The sequence below is a fragment of the Gasterosteus aculeatus genome, chromosome 4 (assembly GCF_964276395.1).
Source record: "Gasterosteus aculeatus chromosome 4, fGasAcu3.hap1.1, whole genome shotgun sequence".
Classification (NCBI taxonomy): Eukaryota; Metazoa; Chordata; class Actinopteri; order Perciformes; family Gasterosteidae; genus Gasterosteus; species Gasterosteus aculeatus.
In genome coordinates this window covers 11,774,915-11,787,684 of record NC_135691.1, presented here as the reverse complement: position 1 = coordinate 11,787,684, position 12,770 = coordinate 11,774,915, and the positions used below count along the sequence as shown (strand labels likewise).

The following is a 12,770-nucleotide window of genomic DNA, read 5'->3' as shown; positions in this document are numbered from 1 at the left end:
CAGTGTGATTGGGCCGTGAACGGTCGCTGTCGCTACAAAGCACCACTGTAAGATCCGTCGATTATCAAAGGGCTCCCAGCTCAGACGGGGAGTCTACAGATCTTTCCCAAGCTCAGACATGAAAAGCTCCAAGTGACAGCTCCTAGCCTGGGTTAGATAGCTCTGCTGTGCTGGCAGGGAGGTGGGGAGGGGTGGGGGGGCTTCTGTGGCGCTTGTTTTCTAACCACCTGCTCCACAGGTCTTGGTTTCGCTTTCTTGTTTTCTCTCTTCTAATCCTTCGCTCCGTCAGGGGCGACGAATGTTTTGCATTTGTAAACTTGGGACCGAGAACGACGTAAGTGTGCGAGAGACACGTAGTAAAACAATGCAAGACAATCCTTTATTGTGGCGGTGCCTTATTACTTTTTAACCAGTGTAATCGTATGTGCCGCTTCTCATGAATTATTCACAGGTGAGACACAAAATGACAGGGGGAGATAGCGGAGCGCTCGCAGTGAAAGAAGCAAGCACCGAAATAGAATGAGGCAAATGTCGGGAAAGTGATGCAGTGATACGTTTCTTGATGCCATCCTTTAACTCGTAGAGAGTTTGTGCTTTGAGCATGTGGATCCTACATTCTGAGGTTTTTTTTTTATCTGATACAAGAGAAAATTACCGAATCCCTTGGAGCCAAGTGAGAAAACATTTTTTTACTGGTCCATATTCTAAGTCGGATTGTTTTTTATCCCCCTGCGTTTATAACCAGAGTAAGTTCAGCCCCAAGACCAAAGGTGTGTTTAGTTCTCATCTTTCTTGCCTGCTTCTCCTCTTCACTCCGTTTCCCCCTTTTTATCATTTTGTTTCTCTCTTTTACGCCACTTTTGAGACTGAAACGAACATCCAGCCCATGTTCTATACCACTAAAAGCATTCCAGATGTGTTTTAACATGCTGACACACAAAACATGTAACTCGTGTTTAGCATGAATGGAGAAAATAAACGTCCCCTTGGAAGAAAAAAGGAACGCCTTCAGTCCTTTTGATAACATAACACAATTCAGGCTCTGAAAACTGAGTTAAAAAAGATTATATAGCAAAAGTTTTTCCACCTTTTATTGATTTATAAACAGTGTCGGTCATACTTAGAAATTTTTATTTTGGCTGGTGGAAAGCTACTTTCAACAAAACAGTATGAAACAGTATGAAAAGTGATGCTATGTTTCAGCCCCAGTGGTCCTTTCATGGTCAGTATTTAGATGTGGAAAGGAAATGTAAAAAGGGAGAGGGGTCAGAACATTGAGACAGGAGCCTTTTTCTCCTTTAGCCCATCTGATATCAGGATTCCTCTAAAAAGTTGTTCCAGTAGCTGAATATGTTTTACTTCAGCCGCAGCGCATGTCCCTTATTTGCTCATGTTTCTCCACTTTTACTTTTGTCCCGGTTACTTATCGCTCTAATCAGATCTAAATGAACTAGCAGTCTGCTACACTTCTTCTGTTCAGGTTTGTTTTTTTCTGAGGTCACACAACAGTGCTGCACAACGTCAACTAGTCGATTCATTAGCCGGCACCCGTGAGAGTCTGCCGGTGGTGCCGCGCATCCCTGAGGTTCACGGCTTTATAGAACATTCATGATCAGTTAGACACAACAATGTGTTAATGAGCTGCCTAATGACTTAACAGCCATGCGTTTCTGTTAGGTTTCTCAGCAATAGCTCAAGCTGCTGTGGGCAGTGACAGAAATCCTGGAGAGGCTGTGCACCAAACCTTCATTTGTCTTTTGTGTCCGTGTGTTTCGTTCTCTCGAGCTCACCTCTGTCGTTTTGTGTGTTTTGGACGCAACATTGTGTGAAGAGTTGTATTTTTGGCTTGTTGAGCTGTTTCCAGACTGGGTCAATCTAAGGCAAAAGTCTTTGCTCTCATAATCAGTGAAAGCCACACAAACCTGCTAGATTTGAGATGAGTCTGCTGTTACCGTGGCAACCTTTTGATTCCTCTCATCTTCGAACAGTTGCATAAATAGTTTTAGGAACATGCTTGCACTGTATTGTAGTGCCATTGGAATGAAATGTCGTCATTTTTCACATAATCGGTCTTTCTGAAACTGCTACCGGCATGACAATATGTTCCTGTTAGAAAAAAATAGAAAAAGACAACGGTGTGAAATCAGTGAACATTTATGAAATGCTTGCAAGCAGTTGAAACTGCTGGTCAGCTGAGTCAGCTCCCACTGGTCACTCCCACATCACAGAGAGAGATGTTATCCATGATTGTAGGAGATGGAAAAGAACACTTTGTTTACACCTAAACAAATACGCTTTGCAAAACGAGTTCCTGTCCTGATCCTGAACTGATCAAATTATCGAAACTGATCTGTTTCACACAGGAAACCGTGTCCCAGTTCAAGAGGTCACAGACCTTCTGTCCACTCACTCCGAACCTTATTTGAATTTTCCCAATAGTTCAAATTTAGTATTAGTAGTTTTAGTAGTATTAGAAGTTGATAGTTAGGAAAGGGAAGTTTGGGGTCCCCTGCTGGAACTGTTGCCCCCCGCGACCCGACCCCGGATAAGCGGTTGAAGATGGATGGATGGATAGTTGATAGTTCACTCATTTTAAAACAGCAGGGGCACACACACACAATTGTATGTGACTCACAGCTTGAATGCGTGAGAAAGTAAAATAATGTTTAGTTTAACCCTTCTATTGTCTCACTCCACTCCTCCACGCTCTGAGTCAACTGCCTGCTTTTCAAGGCTTGGGAGTGAATCACAACCTTTATATCTTTTAGATTATTTTTTTTGCCAAACTTTGTTTAAGAAGTTGAAAATGCAAATACTACGTAAGGAGAGAGAAAAGAGAGGGAGCTGTGACGGAGATGACCCACTTAGTGTAATTATCGCTAACAAAGAGACGGGAGAGTTGCGAGCTGGGGAAAACACACAGGCCTAAATACGTTAAATTAATCCAGATAATTCAATAAGCGATGATGAAACCCCACAATCAAACCCCCTCTGGCTCCAGTGTTTGACTGATAATGCGCCGGGATGTTTTATGCGAATAGTTTTCCATAACCTTACTCTCTGTGGCAGGCGGAGTGGCTTCGGTCGGTGCTACTGGGTTTGTCTGTCTGTCTGTCTGTGCAAAGTGACACACTAACACACAGGCACATTTGCATGCATGCATGCATTAAGACACACACACACACACACACACACACACACTCACACACACGCACACACACACACACTCACACACGGCTAGACACACCACTGTATATACTCACCCTTGGACATTTTTTCCGAGCCTCATGTGAGATTCATACAATGCGTTCAACCATGGCTTCCCTCCGGGTGTATGCGAGTCTGAGGTTTAGTAACAAGATCATTAAAATAATCAAATTATGATAAGAGAGAGTCAGCCGTGCTGAAACTAGTTGTTTTGAGTCCATCAGAGGCGATGCTGTTTGTGTGTGGAGCGGCGACCGAGGGGAGGGCATCATCAACATTAGCTGACAGCATGGGAAGAAGCCTGCGGTGGATGTGAGCAATAATAACATTACCACCGCTTTCTCATAATGATAACATTGCAGAATAAAAGAAAAGTTTCTTTTCGGTAAGTTAAGTGTCCCACTTTTTAGCCTCAGAGCAAAACAATCCTCACTCATCACATTGTGTCTTAATATCTTGTCAGAGATGCGGCTCACCTCCTGTTAGCAGACTGCTAGTCTGTTCCTGGAGGCAATGAAAAGCAGCATCTCCTCTAATTCATCACCATCCGAAGGGAGAGAGAAGAACGAGAGACGTTCAAGAGTCATCAGAGTGGATGTCTGCACCTTTATATCCTGTGCAAATATGTGTTTAATGAGAAAAATATTTTCCACCTGGAATTACAAATGTGTCTTTGCTCCCTGCTTACAAACATCTTCTTTGAGACGTCGACCTGTTACAATTGCAGTTTAATCTGAAATGGAATTACGGCAGCAGTAATTAGTTTATAGAGGAGTCTAATTGTCTTATTGTGTTTAAAAAAAATATTCCTTTATCTCCTCGGGAACTTTGAAAGGAGGATAGCGTTTCCTTCCCACTGCCCCCCCCCTCCCTCCCCCCATCAACTTCTCTCTTCCGCTGAGGCAGTACAACACAACTATTCATTCAAACCAATAATCTCAAAGTCATTACCACTTATCAAAAGGGCTGCGAATTAATTATGTTAACTGCAAGAATTTTCATTAGATCTTTAAATGTGTACACTTCATCAGTTCTGAGAACTCAATTTGATTACAGTTGATTTCTTTCTACTTAATGAGGCAAGCGTTTCTTTCTTTTCCCCCTGTCCCTTTTTTGTCTGTTTCTCTGTTTCTTCATTAATTGGATTATGATCAATCCAAGCTTTAATGTTATGGAAAACTTAACCGAAGCCTCAATCTACCACGACACAGTTTTTGCGGCAGAAGATTAGAGAACGTCGTATCGTCATTTGTCAAATATCAAACTGTCTTTCCTTAACGATGTTGGAATGAAACGCTGCTAATCACTGCTGACGAACGCACGCTGCTGTTCTACAAAGATAATGAGTCTGCCAGAGTCAAAGGGAGCAACAAACAACCGAGCAGAGCCCAGAAGGAGGAGATGAAACGTGACATATCAACAAAATACAGATACTCAAGTGCAACTACGGACTGACAACGACTGTAAGAAGAAAACCCCCGACTAGAAGAGAAGCGACGGCGGCGACGCAGGAAAGGAGGGAAAGAAAAGATATGAAAAAAGGTGTGAATGTGCTCCGTCACTTTGTTTCAGGTTAGAGATTTGACCCAAACGGAGCTGAGAGACACAGCGGGGAAGACGGAGTCAGAGACATTACAGAGGCCCGTGTCAACCACCGGGGGACGCGAGGTGTGAAAGAGAGAAACAAAGTGATAAAAAGGGGAAACGGAGTGAAGAGCTGAAGCAGGCAGGAAGGATGAGGACTAAACACACTTTGATGAGAGGTAACGTCCACTTCTTCATCACTCCACTAAAACTGAGTATTTCCCACCTGAAGTCGAGTATTTAATTAACCGCGCTGTCCTTTTGTTTGCAGCTACTTGGATGAAAATCCTCCTTACTGGTGATCCACCCGCCAAGAACTTTACCTCATGAAGTATACCTTCCACACCCCTGTAAACACACACACACACACACACACAGACCAGCGATTTATAGACAGGTGAAATGCACCTGTGCGTTTTAGCCTCATCCACTCTGGACTCAAAATGTCACACAGACACATAAACACACTCACAGCATGGCGGACACAAATACACACACAGGTGCTGCCGGGTGGACCATGGGGAAGAGATGAGACCGCTCTCGCTCCACTGACTGGAAAACCTGATCTTCTTACCTCAGCAAGTTCAGATGGAGGGACTCAGTGGAGAGACATCTGTGTGTGTGTGTGTGTGTGTGTGTGTGTGTGTGTGTGTGTGTGTGTGTGTGTGTGTGTGTGTGTGTGTGTGTGTGTGTGTGTGTGTGCGTGTGCTTTTGTATGTCGTGAGAAGGAGAGCCAGAGCAAGAGCCTCATCAGCAGAGCACAAGATTGAGGAGCAAGTGAGAAAAAGAACGACGCTGGGTCCTCGGCTGTTGTCATGGCAACACATTAACAGGTCGTAGGGTAAACAGGTGACTTTTAGTTAGTCAATCGCCCCAAAAAAACTTGTGAAAATCTGATGCGCCGATGTCCCCAACCTGTGGCCCGTCGGGGGTCAAACGGACCTACACAACGGCGTGCCGTTCAATTGGCTCGTCGCTGAACGAGGAGAGGCTTCTCATCAACCATTGCTGTTTGTGTGCATGACCACCCACCATCATCATTAGCATCTGACAGAGGGAGAGCAACGGCCGTGTGGATTATCACAGTGGCACACGCTATTACCATAACAGTTACGATAGATACGCCTTCATTGAATGGATAATCAGCAAGGTATTATGTGCTGGGATAATAGCACCGTGTGAAAACTAGGGATGCACTCCCGGCTAACGCGCCCGCACAACTGTACCAATTATTGTGAGCAGGGTTCACGGCGCATTTCGTTAAAGCAGTGTGCCGCCGCAGATCTGATAACAACAGCACATCTAGTGATGATTATTAGGACCATTGCCGCGATGATGAGAGTGTTATTCCCAGGGCTGAGCTTACCTTTGTCTGTGTGTGTGCGTGTGTGTGTGTGTGTGTGTGTGTGTGTGTGTGTGTGTGTCACTGTGTCAGGGAGAGAGAGAGAAAGTGAGCAAATGGTTGAAACACAAAGTGGTTTTATTCAGTGAAAATGGTTTTATGAAAGAGACATCATCTGTCGCATTTCACACAAAAGCATGATCGCTCAAATGATACATTTTGTTCTGTTGCTTGAATTATTCATTTAGAGGAACTAGTGACTACTTTCACTTCTTCTTTCATTCTACAATTCTACAAATCTGTGTTTCACCAATGACACACCTGTGTCTGTGGGACGACTTGTAACAATAAGCAGTCATCATTACACTAATTATCTCATCCATGTCCCTCTCACTGGATTCACCTCCTAGGAAGCAAATGCAAAGGAATTCATTACAAGTGCATATTCATTTAAAGTCTTTATCACCTTCAGTAAAAAAGTGATTAGGATGTAAAGTCAAAGACACTGTTTTAGGATTAAAGCAGACATTATCCTGCTCCGGCGTCCCCATCGCAATTTGAGAGGGCAGCGTGTTTGTTGCCTTTTGTCCCCCCGTCGCTGTTGGCATTGTACCCATTATTAAGCTGCTCAGGCCTCTCACCAACAAGGGGCCGCCATCCCTCCTCCCCACCGTCCTCCCACCCGGCTCCTCAGATAATCAGGATATTACCAATGAAAAGTCAAAGCCATAAATCAGAAATACCCCCCCGCCCCCCCGAGCACCTTCCTTCCCACTTCCCCATATCTCTCCTCTTCCTTCTTTGTCAAAAAACGGGACTATAGTTGAGAAAACCACACAGGCAGAGAGCGAGACAGAGAGATTGAAAGATGAGATATGGACAGATGAGAGGGAGGTGGGTGGGACTGAGTAATCCGGGATTTCCACCAGATGACGTCAGCAGTTGGCCAGTGTCATCCATCAAACTCACATTTGTGTCAAAAACATGTCTCTGTACGTGTGTGTGTGTGTGTGTGTGTGTGTGTGTGTGTGTGTGTGTGTGTGTGTGTGTGTGTGTGTGTGTGTGTGTGTGTGTGTGTGTGTGTGTTGCAATTCTACATGACTCAGATGCAGCTGGTCTGCTCTGTGATCTGGACTGGAGGCAAACAAGGGTGGAGAAAAAAATAAAATAAACCCATTTTTGGAATCCAACGTTAATGTTTTCTGTGGAAATGATTCACTGAGCTATAAAGAAAATAAAACCAAAAGGACAATACGTGATGAAATGCTTTTTTTTCCACAGTCGTTATAAAATCTACCGAGAGAAAAAGTCTCCTTTCTTTCAGCACACCAGAGAAAAGTTGATGAGAAATGGATACTGACTGAAGTCCTCAGACATTCCTGGCAACGGGTGCAAAGTTGCTGCTGTGGACAAGGACGAGGACATACGGCCTGACACACAGAATGATCCACGCGTCAGACTGCACAGTACAGCAACTAATATAGAGAGGGAAGGGAAGGAGAAGTGAAAGGGATGGAAGAGAGGGAGGGAGGGACGTCTCTACCCTTCCCCAGCCTGCCAGTCAGTCACAGAGGGGGAGAACGACAGGCCACAATGGGGCCCTTCAGCGCCTGGCTGAAAGTTGTAATTTAGCATGAAGAGCCATCGAGGGGCGAGCCTAAATATAGCTCCCCATATACATTGTGTCTTGTAGAGAGAATAGCAATTAACAACCAATTAAATGAATGACTGGGGTCAGCAGCAGCACCAAACTAATGGTGGGTGCGTTGCTGCGCTACCGGATAATCCAAAGAGACAATGAGAGAGGCTGGGGAGCGAGATTCCTCCTTGCTTTCTCTTTCTTTTTGAGCAAGGCAGAATCAAGGGATTTAAAAAGGTCCCAATTATCTGGGTCACCTGTGCTTCAACCTGCGTGTGGCTGCCATGTAAGCGCGCAGGCAGTTGTACCGCAATTGCATATCATCCGTCGCGCATGAACGAGAACATTAATGCTCGCGAGCCGTTTTCACTGCAATGTGTTGAAAGAGTTTTTTTTTTTCCCAGAACAGTTCTGTGTCTGCTCTTGTCATGTGACACTGTGTGATAGTATTTCACCTGTCCGGTGTTGGTTGGTCGGTGTGTAACAACTTTACTAAATCGCTACACTAGCTGAAGCACAATGGAACAAGTCCCCCCCCCCTCTAATTGCCACTGCCTTTGAAAAGGCAACTCCTTGCTTGAAAAAACAAGGCGAGTCATTAACACCGTTCTGGCAGCCAGCCCCCCTCCTCTCCTCACCCCCCCCCCCCCCCCCCCCCCCCCCCCCCGCTCTGCTGCAGCCGATAACACCTTGTTCAGAACGAGTGATCAAGGCAGAATCATCTCCTCCTCGCTCTCATCTTCTCTGCAACCCCACCTGCATAATTGCCGCACCTAACCTTTTCAGCGCCGCCTCCGTTGGGAGTCAGCCAGCCAGTTGGGCTGCGAGTATTAATAGAATCTCATTTCATGCCTCCATCGAATAAAACAAAGGTTGGGTTTCACCGAGCAAGTTTGATCTTATTACTGCGACTGTTGAGGAGGTAAAGGTAAATGTGAATTTAGGAAGGTGTGTGTTTGCGTGTGTGCGATGTCATGGCGGGGTGATAAGCAACAGGGTGGATGATCGCGTTCACAACCCGTCCACAAGTCGTCCAACGTAAACGGTGAAATGCGAGAGTTTGTCCGCATGCCTAGAACACATAAAAGGGTTTTATTATCTGACGGCTCTGAGACAACCTTCTTTGTCTGTTATTTTTTTTAAAGCTTGACAAATTACTCTTGAAAAATATGTTTTCAGATGTCACAACACTTAAAGTTAACTTCAGGCAAAAAATGGCTTTGCTACATCAAGGGAAAGCTTGTGGTAAATGACTACTTAGACGAGTTTAGGGGAGCTACGTTTCCATGGTGATGATGATTAGCAGTCTGCTGGGTTAAATAGAGTGGCCCAAGATGAACAAATGAATCTTTTCCACTGATACCTCGGCCCGTTGGCTTTGTTCTTGTCTGTTACTAACTCACTCATAACTGCGGGACGGAGTTCAACTTGCTTTGGGGCAGAGAGGGTGGCGAGCGAAGGACGTGCGTTCCCCTCAGGACTTAACGTACGCCTCATTGTGACTTGACTCGACCCTAAATCCTCCAAATACTTTCATTTGCTGAAACACTATTTTATAATCTGGTTTCTTCTGGACAGTTTTGTTATCAATCCCGTTCCATGGTGGTTGAAAATGTACTTGCACATTTATTTCATGGTCAAATGGACCATTGTTGAGGTTGGTGACCTTTCAGCACAGGAGTTAAATGAGACTCATAAGCGGCTAAACACTTAATGAAGCATACTCTGGGTTAACATAATTTCCCATTTTTTGACAGTGCAGTTTCTTCATGTTGACTTCCTTTAATTAAATCCCAAATTAGAGCCTGATGGTCCAGTCTGTAATCGTGCCACAGAATGCTGCTCCTGCTCGTGAATCATGTCAGATTTCTAAAATATATATTTAAAGGTGAACTGTTGTCCTGAGTAAGTTATTGCGCTACACGGCATGGCTGTGTGTCTATTGCCCTTTCTGGACACACGATGAATCCCGGCGTATGTGTCGGTCACAGCGTACTCGCCGCTGTAGCTGTGAGCAGCGTGCTGTTTGAAGGGTCACAGGAGGTGAATGTTTATGTTTATTCCGGGGGCTTTTTGACGTGCCGCATTTTATTTCTATTACATTTTGGAGATAGATGCGAGTCCCACATGCTACTGTGAGTCACTGCTGCGACGGTTCCTGTGAAATCTTTTAAATAAATGTACAGTATGGAGGTCCACTTAGCAGTCAAATCCACCAAGATACCCGAGGAATGCACGTTGGCATTTAAAATGAGGACCTTTTATCATTAGCCTTTCTCTTCCACCCTCCGTCTTATGTTCTGCTGCTTTGCCTGTTTCTCGCTCGTCCTTGTATCTGTAACCCAGGATCACGCAGCCGCTTTTCCGGGCTGTTTTTTACAGCCTTAATAATGCATAGCTGTTGTGGGCAAAGGCAACTTTGTTCAGGGAATCCCTGGTGTGACACAAATTGATGGAGATCTATGAGAACCCAGCTTGTTACGAGGGAGCTAAGGCTATTTGTGAGGCACAGGGTTGGTGGGGAAGTGTGAGGGGACAGATAGGAGGCAGAGGAGGAGGGAGGGCCGCAGCAGGTCACCGAAGACCAGCCGCCAACTCTCATTTAAAGAACGATCAAGAATGACAAAGGTTCGCTTTCATCCAGCGTTCGGGAGAGGAACAGAGAAGCGATCATTATACAACATACGCACCAAAAACATGCACGCGCACACGCACGCGGACCTTTACACAGATCAGTGAGTTTGCTGGCCTCAGCTCAAACCTTTGTAAATTAAAAGACTGACCAGAAAAAAGCATTTATGTGCATTATGCGCTGGAAGGAGGTGTGTGGGTGGGCTGCTGTCTTAATTGGGAATTAATGATGGGGGAAGGGAGAGGTATGAAGTGAGCGCAGGAGGATGGTACAGTGAGAGAGAGAGAGAGAGAGAGAGAGAGAGAGAGGGGAGGGGAGGGGATTACCTTCCAGCCGTATGGTGAGTGGGAAGGATTGATTCTCTCTGGTGGGACAGGGCTCCCCCTGGAATCAGCTGCCGTCCTGTGTGCGCACATAGAAACATCACGCCCAACACTTCTGAACAGGTAAAACATTGTGACACAGGAACATATAAAGCCCCAAATCTCAAAGAGGAGATGTGAACTTTTGAGTGTCGATGCGTTAGGTGACCTTAGGTTAAGGTGAGTTGTGGGGATTTACTTACGCAGTTCTTCAGGCCTTTCAGAGAATACCTACTAGGCTTGAACTTTCTTTATTTCTTATTTGCTTCTCTCTCTCTGTGTCTATGTCCCTTGGTCTATTTCCAAATAATCTTCGTAGGTTTCCTCTCATCTATATTTATGTACTCCATATTGAAAAGTTCTTTGCGTGGCTCCTCACTGCAATTACTGATTAATTACAGGGAATTAAAGCAATTAGAACTGCAGAGATATACAATTAACGAACACACGCTTCATGACGCCACACACAGCCTCTGCAATCACTGGATTGCTATGCAAATACCTCTCTCTTTTAATCTCTCACTCTGTCTCTCTCCTTATCTTCTCATCGTGCTCACCAGCACTTCCCCAACACATACTCCACAAATACACACACACACACACACACACACACACACACAGCAGGGTGGGTGCCGGTTTTCCAGTTCATTAGATAGTATTTAATTTGAAAACACCTCTGCGTTGAGGGAAATGTGAGTCCTCCCAGGGGACGAAAGCTGAAGCGAGGAAGGGGGCAATGAGAACCGATTCCTCCATCTGTCCCCATGAGTCCCAAAAACTAGATATGTCAGACACCAAGAACTCTGCACCATTTGGGGGGGAAGTAAGTGAGGTGATCTTTGCGATGGCATTTGAGCTGAAATTGTCATTGGGCTTTTTTTCCTTCGTCTTTGTTTGAAAGTGTGGTCTTTCAGTTTCAGAGCAAGACTCGTTGACTTCACGTTGAGTTTTGGTTTTCGCTCCTAACCCTGCTTTGCACTAAAATAACCCCAGCTTGCACTCATTTGCTACGCTTCTGCTCTAACTTGCTCTCAGATATATTGCTTGCACAGATTGACTACACTCTGTTTTTGATCTTCTCCTTACACTGTGTTCAGGATTTTCTGTGCAATAACCATCTCTAAATTCCCCAACTAATATGCCAGATGTAGTGTTGACCAATGAAATGATCCATTTCTCGTTGGCCTAACGTTCGCTTTATTTCTCAGAGCCTCCTTTAAAAGTGGAATCATTCATAAGGCGGCAACCTCAGGTTCTGGGAAGTGAAGCACAAAATGATTGTTTTTCGACACCTCCCCAAACAAAATTAAGGCTGACGGTATTGTAGTGTAAAATAAAATGATCCTACTTCTGACTTGATAACTGACTACTAGGCTGTGTCAGCCAACAAAACGTAGTATGTCTCCAATTAGTGAACACTGGCTGCAATACTCTGCTGCATTATGTACTAAAACAGGAACATATTTTTTTGTAGGTTAAGGGAACTCTGTTTCCACAGTCATAGTGGGACACACGCTGACCACGAACGTAGAGAAGAGGTTTATAAAAATTGCATTGGCGTCATGTTGGGTCAAGACAGCACGCTAAATGCTTAAATGCTTTTTGTGGATTATCCATCAATCCCCAAGGATGCCCTAGACCTGCTACGTGAGTGGTACTTTCTGACGTAGCACGGTTGGACCCGAGAGGCCAAGCAGACGAGTTGTGGTCCGAGAAGGAACGAGGATTTTGCCATTCATCCAACACAATGCTGAACACTCGATGAGAACTTCATCAATCACTAAACTGTTGCCTAGCAACATTTCTGTGAGTAAAATCCGCCGGCTCTCCTATTGCTGCATGTGTTATTGTTGTCTGCTTTAATTAGGTTTTATTCTATTGATGATTTTAAAAGGTTCTGGCTATTTAAACTATGTAACTTAGTAACGCTTGTAGCTGTCATCTCATTTAAATGCCAGTCATGTTCATTACATTTTTACCCTTTTGTTCATTTTTGTGGGGTAA

At 44.7% G+C, this 12,770-nt stretch overlaps 1 long non-coding RNA gene across 2 annotated transcripts; it reads left to right on the top strand.

Annotated features, from left to right (window-relative positions):
- Positions 1-235: 235 nt before the first annotated feature.
- Positions 236-7,382, top strand: LOC144406325 (uncharacterized). Of its 2 annotated transcripts, XR_013467600.1 has the most exons (3): positions 238-4,670; positions 4,780-4,970; positions 5,063-7,382. It is a non-coding gene; the product is annotated as an uncharacterized LOC144406325 (long non-coding RNA). The 2 variants fall into 2 exon arrangements; XR_013467599.1 differs by having other exon boundaries at positions 236-4,970.
- Positions 7,383-12,770: the final 5,388 nt, after the last annotated feature.